Source organism: Protopterus annectens, chromosome 1.part1 (genome assembly GCF_019279795.1).
Source record: "Protopterus annectens isolate FY-2018-M chromosome 1.part1, PAN1.0, whole genome shotgun sequence".
In the NCBI taxonomy this organism is placed as follows: domain Eukaryota; kingdom Metazoa; phylum Chordata; order Ceratodontiformes; family Protopteridae; genus Protopterus; species Protopterus annectens.
In genome coordinates, this window is record NC_056726.1 from 1,087,122,088 (window position 1) to 1,087,135,197 (window position 13,110).

The window sequence follows — 13,110 nt, forward strand, 5'->3', positions numbered from 1 at the left end:
CCAGATGTGGGAGTCATGATAGCTTCCAGGGCTGCCAACACACACATTCAACATAATGCCCTGGGCATTGCACATGACCTAGCAGTTGATGAAGGGGAAGCCATTGCGGTTTATGTAGACCCTACCGTGCTCACCGGGTAGTGGTTTGATGTGTATGTTCATGCAGTCTATAGCAACCACTACCTCAGGATATTCTGCTATTTGGTGAAAGAGATGCATATTGCTGGTCAACCCTCATGGGTGTTGAAATATATGTGCTCACCGGCATATGCTGACATGGCATCCAGGAACTGATGGAGTACCCTGGATCCCGATGCCTGCCTGTGAGATCCCCATGATACCCCCTGTTGGCCTTTGGAAGGAACCTGTGGCTAGTATTCTTAACCCTACACATACCTTGGTATCCACGGGGATGGGTTCCCCTCTGTTGGTTCTGTGTGTGAAGCGTGGCTGGCACAGCTCAACAATTTGCTGTAGGATATCCCTGTCCACCCTATAGTGCTCCACTTTCTCCAGCTCATGTAACCCCTGGTAGGTTACCCTGGGTCTGTACACTCTTCTCCTTCTCCTCACTGTGGGTTGGTCACCAGCATTCTCATCCTCATCACCCTCACCCTCTTCCACATATTGATGTATGAGAGTGTCAGCAGCCCCTATCATTTTGTTAGTTTTGTCAGGTAAAATTTCCCCATCTGTGTACACCGGTCGTTTAGAGTTTGTGGGAAAAAAAACAGAATGAAAGGTGTTTGCATAGTTTATAGTAATGTGCTGGGCTGGGCTGCTGCCTATGTAATTTGCTGATTCTGATACATTTCACCTGCCACCTATGCTAGCTCTCCTTGATTGCCTTCCTACTGCTGTTTTCCCTTCCCATTGCCTTCCTATTTTAAGCCGTGAGGTGCAGCATGCATACCTAGTGCTCAGATGTGAACACAGCTGCTATTTCCTGTGTTTTTTTTTTGTTTTATTTAAAACCCAGTGCATGGTGCACACACCCATTTAGGCAATGTAAACACTGCTTGGCAGCCTCAGATGCACCCTCCTTCCTTAGCTATGCTTAGCTAAGGGCAAACACAGGCCACAGAGCTCCAATAAGCTTACAGCATGCATGACACTCCCCCTTATGAGGTCATCTACCTCTTATGTTTATTCGATGGTGTTGCTGCCCTACACGGTTGGGTGCAAGCTAATATTGAGGGGAAATCTGTGATTCAGTATAAGTCCCCTCATTTGCATAAAACTGACTGCTATTGCATGGTTACTAAACTGACACTCAGCCTTCCCCCTTAGCAACCACTATTCCATGGTATTGTTGTCTTATGCATGCAATTGACTATTATGGCAGAATGCTGATTTGGGTTTAAAAGCTTATTTCTAAATTTTTTTCCTTATTTTCAGGCTGATCCCGTTTGCACACCACTGCCCCATGCTTAAACGTCCAAAATCGGCAAAAAAAAAAAAAAAGTTATTTTTTATAGTTTTGCAACTGTTTCCCATGCCAATGGCCATATATTTGCCCACTGGCTTGCCTACTACAATAAATACATCCTTTCTTTGGAGCTGTCATGCCTCTGTTTTATAATTTGCAAAAATGTATTCAGTTTCATAGTTTCATAGTTTCATAGTAGTGTACTAGGCTATCTGCCCGGGGGCATTTATAAGCCTAGCCAACAGTGATGTGGCTTCCGCCACCCCGTATTATATAGTTGCGCCTCTCTAGTAGTGACACATGTGGGACCCCATTATTTAGTAAACTATACCTCTGTCTAGTAGTGACACTGAGGTGGCTCCCGGGGTAAACTTGCGATCTCCCATCCATGCATCGAGATTTTTCTTGAACAGTGCCAGTGAAGGGCTCTGTCTCACATGAACTGGGATCTTGTTCCAGAGTACGGGCAACCTCTGTGTTATGAATCTATCCCTCCAGCATGTCCTATTCATATTTGTGCAGAGGTTGAAATCTTTAGCTCGTGTGGTTCTGGTGGATTTGGATTTTTTGAGAGGGAGCATGTCCATCAGTTCTTGGTTGGACATGGCCCTATATGTTAGGCACAAATCACCTCTGAGCACGTGGTATGCTACTGAATAGAGCTGGAGTTTCTTTAATCTAGCTGGATAAGGCACATGTTTGAGACCTATGATCCTCTTAGTGAGGTACTTCTGGGGTCTTTCCAGTTGTTGGATGTGCCGGGTGAGATACATCCCAAATGGAGCATTATATTCAATCATGGGCCTGACAAGGGAGGAATATAGAGGTACAATGACCTCCTTTGATCTGGATGAGAATCCCTTCATGATGAGATGGGCAAGGTAGAATGTCTTTCTGACCACTTTGGCAACATGGTTGTCAAAGGAGAGGTCACTATCGACTTGAGTCCCCAGGTCTCTGATTACTTCTTCCGTACTCAGTGGGTTATTGTCTACGTGATAATTTGTGGGTACTTTGTTTTTCCCAAAGGGGATGATTGTACATTTTTTGGCGTTAAGTTTGAGGCCATGATTCCGGCACCAGTTGTCCGTTTCAGTGAGACCTTTCTGTAGGATGTGTGTGTCAGCAGGTGAATCAACTATGGCACCCAGTTTGCAGTCATCTGCAAACTTTGTCAGCCATAATCCTCCCATATTTGCTTTCACATCTGAGAAGTAAATGCCGAATAAGAGTGGTCCCAAGACTGAGCCCTGTGGGACACCACTCGTGACTGGTTTTGAGTCTGACATGGCTCCAGCAATTTTGACCTTATGGGTTCTGTTTTTAGCCAGTTTGCTACCCATCTTGTGACATATGGATTTACATTTAGGCTGCTGAGCTTGTCTATGATGCCAGAGTGTGGTATCGTGTCAAAGGCTTTAGCCAAGTCCAAGTAGGCAGTGTGGACAGCCTTGCCCTCGTCGATGGCACTAGTGACTGTCTCGAAGAAGTCAACCAGGTTTAAGAGGCAGGATCTGCCTTTTACAAAACCGAACTGGGTGGGATCAAGGGTCTGTAGATCCCCAATGTCGCCATTTATGAGTTCCATGATGATTCTTTCCATAGCCTTGCAGACCAGGCTGGTCAGACTTATGGGGCGGTAGTTAACAGGGTCAGTAGAATTTCCCCCTTTGTAGAGTGGGACGACTGTTGATGTGCGCCAGTGTTCAGGTACATATCCTGTAGTGAGGCTAAGATTGAATAGCGTTCTTAGGTGCGGGTTAAGTTCAACTTGAAGTTCATGTAACACGCAGCCGGGGATACCATCGGGTCCCATAGATGCTGTGTTTTTTGTTTTGTTGAGTGCTGATTTCACCTGTATGTCTGTGATGACAGGTAGGTTACATTTAGTAGGGATAATTACTTCATCTTTAGGGGGTGAGGGAGGGGAGAAATTTGCACTGAACCGATCTGTCAGAATATTGGCAATGTCGGCAGGGTCAGTGAATTTTTTGTCGTTGTGTACTAACTCAGAGCATATCTGAGAATTTCCTCCCAAGGTTCTGACATAATTGAAGAAGGCCTTGTGATTGTCTTTGGTATCCTTGGCAATCTTTCTCTCAAAGTTTGCTTTAAATGTTTTTATGAGAGAACGTAGTTTTTTACTTGTGCTGATCAGGGAAGCCTTTCCCTTGTGGGATTTGGCTTTGTCCTGCAGTAGCTTCCTTCTTTTGTTGTACAGTTTGTTTATAGCTGGGGTCCACCAAACCGGGCGTTTTCCCTTGGTGGAGAGGGTCTTGGTTTTAGTTGGGATTGCTTGATCCATGCATTCTTGGAGATGTCCGTAGAAGGCTTTTGTGTAGGATTCAGCATTTTGGGATGTGGTTTCCATTAACCCAGTAGGCTTAAAGGATATCATTTCTGACTTAAGGAGCGCAAAGTCAGCTTTTGAAAAATTTTTCACTGTAGTCTTTTGTTCTGGGGGTGGGGGTGGGATATGTACATCCAACGTGATCAGTTTATGATCAGATCTTACTAGTGAGGGGTTTATATCCGGTGCAGAGCATTTGGACCCCATGTTTGTGATAATCAGGTCAAGTATATTATCTCTCCTCGTAGGAGAAGTGACCAGTTGCTCCATAGCATTTGAGTTAATGAATTCCAAGAATCTTTGGGCTAGGGTGTTAGGGCTAGAATAGTGGGCCCAGTCTATGTTGGGGTAGTTGAAGTCACCCAATATGATGGTGTTTGGTGTAACCGAATACATTTCTGCAGGTTACACTAGATGCCTGCTTGTTTCCTGGAGTGCTAATTCACCTCATTTGCGTGGTTTTCACCAGCAAATGGGGTAATTAGCATATAGGAGCTGTGTCCGTGCAGGAATAGTGTAGGAGTGCTCATGCACATCCCGGGAGCTCATTCCTTGATCACTCGTCAGCGATATTGCATGCAGCAGCTCTTGCACTATTCCTGCACACCATGCAGAGCTTGTTGAATCCCGGGGAGGGTAAACACTACTAAACTAGCTTTAAGTGACAAGGTGGGTAAAGGCACTCTTCATTCTGACACAGGACCACAGTAGATTCTGTAGCAATCTTATAGTATAGCAGCACAGACAAAAGGTACTGGACAATTCTCAAAGGCATTATAACCACCTTGGGCTATACAGACCCAAAGAGATAAGGTTAGCCAAGTTAGATTTCTCTGTGGGCACTTTTGTTTATCGAAGTTTAAACATGTATTTCTTACTGCAGTTATGCTAATTACTGCACTCTTTCCAAAATCATAGAATAGTTTTGTTTATTTATAATGCTTTGCTGACTATCTGACTACAAGTACTAAGAGTAAAAAATATTCTTCTGGGATTTCTATTCCTTTAGATTCCTCCTACTCAAGGATATCAGCACGTTCCACCAGAAAAAAATGTGTAGGAGTGTGCTTGGAATTACTTAACACATCTAGTTTTGTTTCTGAAACTTGAGTACACGTTCAGATGCATACAACAGATGGCTAATGTTGCTCTGAGATTACTCAGTTCATTTAATTTGCCCAAATAAGTTATGTAAGCTTGCTGTATGTACACAGAAAAAATTAAATGTGCTTTCAGGTGATGACAAAATAATGTGCTTGGCATGAAAACAGAATGCAATTCATAAGTGATGTGTTAAAAGAGCTTAAGTATATTTCCTTTTAGATAACTTCAAAATGCTTATATTTCTGAATATGCAAAAAGGAAAAACTGTGACTTGCATCTTCATCAAAACAGATTTCAAAACACTGAAAACAATGTAAAAATACATCATAATTTTCATTTTAAAGCGTTTCTAAGAGCAGGTGCAGAATATATTTAGTTATACAAAATCCTTAAATTAGTCATGTCCAAGATTATGATATCTTGCTTTTCAATAAATGAAAAAATAGCATCAGTAAGATTTCTCATCAAAAGTAACTGAATGCAAAAATGGCCAGTCCGGTGGGACTGTAGAGTGAATGGATTGAGTTTCATAAATAATAGAGCTAAAATAATCAAATCAATTATAACCAGCAAAAGTGGGCACAATCAACGGTGATTCCTGATTGCAAGGACTAATCAGTATTATAATTATATGATGATTAGCCTATGAAACTCCAAATATATTGTTGATGTCTAAAAATAAATATTAACACTACTGCCTGCCCACTGTTTTCTATTTGCTTTTTGTTTAGTGATTTTTTTTTTATTTTATTTTGTTTTTGTTTACTGGGTTTGCCTGACCAGGTTAAGTAACAAAAAAAAAAATCTTCAGTGGAGGCCAGGGGAAAAATGCTCCAACAAATTACAAACATTTTTTTAAACAGACATTCAATAATATACATGTGAACAGATATTAAGTAATATACATTAACAAATGCACATCCATTTCCTAAATAGATTACATTCATATGAATATTACAATATAAAAGATACTTAGACATTAGTAGATGCTGAACACTGAAAATCTGAAGAGGTGTATTAGTGGGTTTGTCAAACAGATATTAGACCATGTGATTAGTGCTTGGAAATTTAAACAAAAGGGGGAAAAAGCAAGGAACCAGGTAGGTCAGAAAATGTTACTATTGTAGTTTAAAGGTGGGTATAAAGCGGATTTATAGCTAATTCTATAATTGGCCACCATAAGGTCTATTTTAGAACTGAGGTAGGGGTGAGCAGTGTCACGTGTACATGGCTGGGAGATGCTAGTAAAATGATCCAGGTATTCATGAAGATTGGTTGTGGGAATAGGATTCTGAAGGAAAAGAAATGGTTTGATGATATGTCAAGCTGAACATAACAGGGGCATTTATCCTTCACTTTATCCTGATATAAAAGGGTTATCTTCAATATCTATCATCATTGTTCTGTCATTATAAGCATAACTGGTCTCTTGCACTGCTCTCCAAATGTTTTAACTGTCCAACTTTCTTCTTCCTTTCTGTATTGTACAGAAAAAATACTTGAAAAAGATGGGAGTGAGCAAAGGCACACAATTGGAATAGCACACTAAATTGAACATTCAAAATCCAGCCAGGTAGTTGATCTACATTGTAGCACTTAAGGATGATAAAAACCTTTGTAGAGTGTGGCAAAGATAAAGGGAACACTGATCTTCCTTTGATGATCATGAAAGAGCTTTAATTAAGTCATGAGATATAGAAACCAGCTTCATACTTTTTCCAAACACAACAATGTGACAGAACATCTATGCAATGGTGGAGAAAAGCAGTAACACCCCAGAAGACATTAAGGCAATTCAAGCAGCAGAAAGAGTGCTGTAAACACAAATGCAAACAGTGACAGTAGGACTGGGTGAAATTAAAGCAAGAAGAAGCAAACATGAGGCTACAATGATGCAGCTGCTAGAGGAGTTTATGAATCAGAAAAGTGAGATGGTGAAACAAAGGAAAATAACAGCAATGCACTCACAAGGCCTCCAAGAATTACAGGTATGGTTACAAAAAGTGGATGCAAACTGGATGACATGGAAAATAGGGTTAGGAGGAATAATATTATTGTAGAACTAACAGAAACAAATCAAGGGAATAGATCCAATTCTTTTCCTTACAAAGGAGATGCAGAAACTCTTAGCCAGAGATAAGCTCTTGGCAATAGAAAGGCACAGAATGAATGTCTGGAATATACTTAGACATTTCATACTGGAACTACTAGACTGCAGTATTAGGGAAACAATACTTAAAAAAGATAATACCAGGTTTGCAGAACACACAGTAATAATTGCTCCAGCTTACAGTAATGCCTGGTTTCAAAGGACGAAAACTTTTGTTCCTTTGATTAGAAAAGACTGTTCAATTAATGTATCATGTAGTTCTTCACCTTTTTCTTGTAGATAAAGAACATTTTTTTACAGTACTGGAGAAGCAAAATCTTATTCACTGGCGTGAACTTGCTAGGTAGCAGGTTATGTCTGAGATGACCTGTAGGTACACGGGTATCAGGTAGGGCTTGGTTAACAGTAGTGGGCAGGCTGGTAAAGGTGATAGTAAAACCCTTTTGTTTGTGTGTGTGGTTGCGATTGTTATGCATGGGACCAGGGACCAGCAACTTTCTAAGTTTGTAGTACAGTATTTAAAATCCTCACTATTTTGGGTGGGGAGGTGCAGAGCCTATTTTCATTCTCACAAAATACCCATGGCGAGGCCGGTTGGCCATTGGTTTGTGTCAGGGTGCAGTTGTCATTGTGAATTTGGTTTGCTTTGCTGCCTCATGGCCTGATCAGATACTGCAGTAGTCTCCCTTTTGGGATTGGTATGTGGTCAGTCAATTAACGTGTATCTGTTGGAGGGGTGTGGTGTGATCAGGGTAGGGATTTGGCCGTGGTAGTGGCCGATATACAAAAATAAGTAAATGAATAAATGAATAGCTAAATACATGCAGATTGAGAACGGTTCCTTGTGTATGACATCAATGAAGCATTTCTAGGTACTTATAGTATGAGGGGTCTTTGGTATAGTGGGCAGTTATCTGTAGTGATGGCGTTGGTTCATCTCCCAGCATTTTGGTAGTTAGGAGCTGGTAGTAAGCCGTGAATACCTTTTTTCAGGCTCTGAGCTTGTTTGGACAATGGCAGTGACCTATGTGCTGTGGAGTTTCCAGCAGGTCGGGCTAATGCAGAACTACTACGTTATCAATTTTCATAGAGGGAGAATCAATAGTAGGAATTCTGCTTAGGTATAGGCCTCTAGCTTAGTTTTATTGGGGGCTTTACCCAGGTTTCATTTGGCAACATTGAACCGGGACAGGGTAAGGTTGCGATTGGCACTTCAGCTTCTGAGGTGTATGGGTTGCTAGGACAGTCATCTATGCCGTCCAATGAAGTACCAGGTACTGATCTTATCAGCAGCTAGAGAGGATGCATTTATGTGAGTTTTTAGTTGGTTTTGTTCTTAGTCAGGGCTGCTGTTTTCTGAGATGTGTGCCGGGGTGACTGAACATAAATGCTGACAACTAAGCAGGGCTCAGCTGATATCTCGAATGTTAAAGGCAAATGCTGTTGCAAAACCTATGATGTAATTTCATTAAGTCCATGGAATAAATGTTTTGGATTTTGTAGGTCCGTATATGGTCATTCTGGCAGTTAAGTATTAATAATGCAGTCATCCTGTTTGAACTTTGAAGGGTTCAAAGGTGTAGCAGGAATTTTTAATTGTTTAGAATTGTGACAAGAACATTTAAGTGTGTCTACTAAAAGGTATATGGGCAGGATTCTTATGGTCTCCACATGAATGCCTAGTATTGTTGCGATTTCGTATGTTCGTTAGATGCTGCAATGTTAAGAATAATTGTCCAGGCTGAAATCCCTGTTGATCTGTCTGTGTTGTGTAACTTGTTACAAGGAAGGTTAACAGAGTGTGTGTTTTATGGGTCCTTTATTGCCCACAAAAAAGACCAGGTGGGAGTACATGTTGGTATGGCTGCATGATCATTGGGGGGGGGGTATGGCAGGCATAGGTTATCTACTCTGTGGATGGTTGGTGTCCTGAGCTGTTTTGTTACTTGTTAGTTTGTGATCTCTTGTGCAGGAATCATCTTAAGTTAAGTGCTTATCTTTGGGAATGTGTCCCTGCTTGTCCCTGGTGCCAGAAGTGGGCAGTTGGAAGCTGTGGTTGTGTGGAATTGTGGCATTTCTCGGCTGCTCTGTTTTTCAATGGGGGATCTGCCATTTGTCTATGCCTCTTGGCAGTCCAGTTTTTCATAGGATGCTCAGATTTCTTTTTGTGTTTCTGCTTTATTTCTCACACAATTGTGATTTCTTGGTGAAGCACTGGGTTGATTTGAGGACTGACGTTCCTACATAATGACTTTGAGTTTTGGATTTCAAGCCTTCCTAACAAAAAGAGAATGTTACCACAAACCTGGTTACTATAAAACCTTTCTAAGTTCATAAGAGCAATACTTAAACCAGGGTTTATTTTGGGGCTTTGTACCCTATTTTGTCAGGGTATGTCTAGAATTCTTTCATTAAGGATTTGAAGGGTAGGCTTTCAGTTTACATAAAATGGTGGTTTGGGTCAATTATTGGGAATTCAATATAGACTAATGTTAGACTTCATACCTCTATGAAAGTGCATAGTAGTGCAAATGTGTTAGGCTATTTCTTCCCCTTTGGGTGATATAATCCCTTGTGAACTGCAGGGAAGTGGATAGCATGCTATTAGAGAGAATTTTCATTCTGGTGGTCTGGCATTTGATGGGACTCAGTTTTTTCACAGGCTATGGGACACTGCCAGTAATGGCTATTCAATGTGCATACACAGTGTGGTAGTAACGGCCATAGGGGGAGGGTAATAGCAGGATCTGAAGTTTGATTTGCTTTGTTGTGAATAGCTTGATGATAAGCAGATTTGCAGGAAATTTTGCCTCAGATTTTGGGTCCAACTTTAGGATGTTATGGTTTTCTGGCCAGTTTTGACAAATCATGGGAGACTGATGTGGGGGGATGGTGACACTCAGTTGAGTTTCACATTGTACCTTTTGGGAGATTTGTGCTAGGCCATGGCCTTTTTATGGGTGAAGACCAATACTTAAGGTGTTGAGTAAGCAGGCCCACTGTTACGTATGGGGAAAAGGGGTGGGGGAGACAAAAAAAGGTGCTTATGACACTCAAGGCCATTCCAATAGTAGTAGCATAGTGCAGTGGCTGGGAACATTATTGTATGATCATCAGAACTTTTAGCTTGCCTGTAAGTGGTAGGCTAGGGAGAAATAGCCAGGTGAACATTCCCATGTGCATGGGGTGGATAGGCATCATCATACCTCCTGCCAACAAAGATTTTCTGAGGAATGGCCTAGACTTGGCCTCATATTTTGGTCAGCTTTTCATAGCTTGTGGTTCTTGGCTCATTGTGGTTAAATCATTGAGGGATGGTGTTGTAAATAGTATCAGACACTTTGAGTTTTATACCTCTTGAGGCAATCAATTTGAAAGGAGACAGACATAACTGGAGAAGGATCAAAGGCCTAAAGAATTTTACCATATAATTTCTGTGCACATCTGATGGGGTCTGGCTGTGGGATTAGGGGTCATCGAGTCGGTGGTTGACTTGGAGTTTGTTTTCCCTCTCAATATGCACACAAGGCAGTGGTGGGGCCATTGTATCTTTGGGTAAGGTTTAATAGGTTGGTGCATTCTGATTTGGCATTGTGCTGGCTTGGTGTTTAGTAGTTAATGGTAGGGTGTTTGAGCACGCAGATAGGGTTGTTCCAGGGGATGTGCAGGTAATTACAGGGTGACAGCATTTTTGGGGGATGGGGGTATTTTGGGGATTTTTGAAATTACGGGCCAGAAGGAAGGAAGGTGGATGGAAAGATTTTAACTGTTTAGGTTTAGTTTGCTTGGTGTCAAAGGCCAGGAGTTGAGAAGAAATGGATTCACTGTTTATGGAAGGGGTTCATGGTGCCGGTGTTTCTTTGTGAGTTTGGTAGAGTTAACCATTAGACTGAGCTACAGGGGTGGGATGGTAGGAATAGGTTAAGGGTTTGACAGGACATTACCAGGTGGGGGAGTGTATTGCTCCAGTTGGTGGGGGAGATATTGTCTGCACTCAGACTTGCTGCTATTTGCAGTTACCAGACTTGGCTAATACCCAGGAGTGTCAGAATTTTTCAAGAGGTTGAGAGGAAGGCAAATGTTGGCAGGAGAACACAGTAGGTTCTTTTACTAACATTGTTCTTAAAGTTGACAAACTACAGGCAGCAGAAATGGGAGGACAGACAGCTTCGGGGGGCAAGGCGTGATGTTTTAGTGACTACATATATTATGATGACTAGGCTAGTGCACTTGGAGTCCAGGTGAGATGGGAAGGATGGTGGCTTTTTTGTGGTGGGAGTCCTGATGCTATGTGTACACTTTTGGTCATACACTTTAGTTGGGGGGATTGGGGGCTATTACAGTTCGCATAAGTTGCTGTCGTACATACTGCAATGGTTTAGCTTGAAATGTCAAGACAGGACATTAATATAGGTTTCTTCTAATGTAGACGGTATCTGTGATCTAAACAGCCCCTGTTACCAGTTGCTTCAGTAATCATGTGGGATAGTTTGGTAGGGTGATTACGTAAATGATTTAGAGGCTATAAGAGACAAGTTTGCTGGGCGTATGCTGTGCTGTATAGGTTTTATATGGAAATCAAGAGGTGTCCCAGGTAAGGTATTATGATATTTAAGTTATCCTTCTACAGTGATTAGCCATATCCTCGGTTGATACCACTTTACCTTGTATTATAATGAGGGTCATTGATTCTGTAATATGTTTTTGCTTTGGCTGTGAAAGGAATTATGGGGATAAGGCAGTGTTAGGTTGAGGTGGGGAACTAGGGCAATTTAGCAGGGGTGGTTTAAGGGTGGGGTGCACTTTGACATTGCCTAATGTCATTAAGAAAGTTTGATTGGTGTATGCAGAGAATTTGCATTGTTCTTTCTTTTGCAGGTGGCATTGGTTGGGTCCTGAAAGAAGTAGTATTGGAAAATGTGATGAAGTCAACAGGGTGGTTATTTCTGTTGTTTGACTATATCTGTCACAGAAGAGGTCCTGGTCACCAGAGTGGAGCAAAGTGGCCACAGAGTGCAGTTAACAGAGGGAGCAATGGTTAGTTGCTTGATGGAAGCAGAATGAAAGAGAATGTTTTCTGTTGGAGTGGATGTTCTGGTGTAGTACAAGGGGGTCACGGGTAATTCTATTTTATTTAGGCTCATCAAGGCACATTTCAGTACTGGTATGTTAGGGCTTTGGGGTTGATGACAGGGATCTAATTTGGTTTACAGATGGGTGCACTGAATGAGGTTTGGCTTATGTAAATGATTTAGAGTCTAGTTGGCTGAAATATTTTGGTAGGAGGGAGGGGGGACAGCCTGGTCAGGCTGGTGTTAAGGAGAAGAGGGACAGGCTTGCCCTCTTCTGTTCCCCCTCTGGTGTTTGGATGTTCATTTCAAGGATATGGGAAAGCAAAGTGAGCAGCTGGAGGCTGCTTGCTAAATAAATAAGCAAGCAGAGGTAAGGATGCCGCTTATTGGGTTGGAAGGTAATTCTATAATGGTGTATGATGTGAGTTGGGGACGCTGCTTCATAAGTAAAGGTAGAGATGCTGCTTACTGGATCAGGATGTGTAAGGTCACATCATCCTGAATTATTTGGTTGGATGGGTAATTCAATAAATGGGATATGAAGTGAGTTCTTGGACACTGTTTCATAAGTAAAGTAAGCAAGCAGAGGTATGGATGCTGCTTACTGGCTTAGGATGAGTAGGTCAAGCTGTACTGATTAACATTACATGGATGTTTATTCTGTGATTAAAAGCAACTATATTATGTTCAGTTGTAATAAATATTGGTTATCAAAGCTATGTTATGGAAGTTTTAATAAAGGTCGCCAAATATCATTCGGTGTGATGTGTGCTTATTGAAGGAGACCAGGACAAATAACATTTTTTTTAAAGTACTGGAGAAGCAGAATCTTATTTACTGTGCATAGCGACAAACTTACAGAACCCTTTTGCAGTTGTGGTAAAGGATCAGAGAGATCGTGCTCCGAAAAGAAGGAAAAGGCCAAATACATCCTCAACAATGAAGTTACCAGAGGGGAAGAAAGGAAAGGAAAGGGTCAGATGTAAGTACAAAAAAAGGAACACAGAGACAACATCTCTCCATCAGTGAATATAGACACTTCTGA